The sequence below is a fragment of the Bos indicus x Bos taurus genome, chromosome 6, assembly GCF_003369695.1.
Source record: "Bos indicus x Bos taurus breed Angus x Brahman F1 hybrid chromosome 6, Bos_hybrid_MaternalHap_v2.0, whole genome shotgun sequence".
In the NCBI taxonomy this organism is placed as follows: Eukaryota; Metazoa; Chordata; class Mammalia; order Artiodactyla; family Bovidae; genus Bos; species Bos indicus x Bos taurus.
The window spans coordinates 88,563,711-88,564,830 of NC_040081.1; positions in this window are offsets into that span (position 1 = coordinate 88,563,711).

The window sequence follows — 1,120 nt, forward strand, 5'->3', positions numbered from 1 at the left end:
TTTAACTTCAACATCAGTCCTTCCAGTGAACACCCAGGACTGATCTCCTTTAGGATGGACTGGCTGGATCTCCTTGCAGTCCAAGGGACTCTCAAGAGTCTTCTCCAACACCACAGTTCAAAAGCATCAATGCTTTGGCGCTCAGCTTTCTTTATAGTTCAACTCTCACATCCATACATGACTACTGGAAAAGCCATAGCCTTGACTAGATGGACCTTTGTTGGCAAAGTAACGTCTCTGCTTTTTAATATGCTGTCTAGGTTGGTCATCGGAGAAGGAGATGGCACCCCACTCCAGTACTCTTGCCTGGAAAATCTCATGGACGAAGGAGCCTGGTAGGCTGCAGTCCACGGGGTTGCAAAGAGTCGGACACGACTGAATGACTTCACTTTCACTTTTCACTTTCATGCATTGAAGAAGGAAATGGCAACCCACTCCAGTGTTCTTGCCTGGAGAATCCCAGGGACGGGGGAGCCTGATGGGCTGCGGTCTATGGGGTCGCACAGAGTCGGACACGACTGAAGCCACTTAGCAGCAGCATAAGGTTGGTCATAACTTTCCTTCCAAGGAGTAAGCGTCTTTTATTTTCATGGCTGCAATCATGACCTGCAGTGATTTTGGAGCTCAGAAAAATAAAGTCAGCCACTATTTCCACTGTTTCACCATCTATTTGCTATGAAGTGATGGGACCAGATGCCATGATCTTAGTTTTCTGAATGTTGAGTTTTAAGCCAACTTTTTCACTCTCCTCTTTCACTTTCATCAAGAGGCTTTTGAGTTCCTCTTCATTTTCTGCCATAAGGGCAGTGTCTTCTGCATATCTGAGGTTATTGATATTTCTCCCAACAATCTTGATTCCAGCTTGTGCTTCCTCCAGCCCAGCGTTTCTCATGATGTACTCTGCATAGAAGTTAAATAAGCAGGGTGACAATATACAGCCTTGATGTACTCCTTTTCCTATTTGGAACCAGTCTGTTGTTCTATGTCCAGTTCTAACTGTTGCTTCCTGACCTGCATACAGGTTTCTCAAGAGGCAGGTTAGGTGGCTGGTATTCCCATCTCTTTCAGAATTTTCCACAGTTTATTGTGATCCACACAGTCAAAGGCTTTGGCATATATC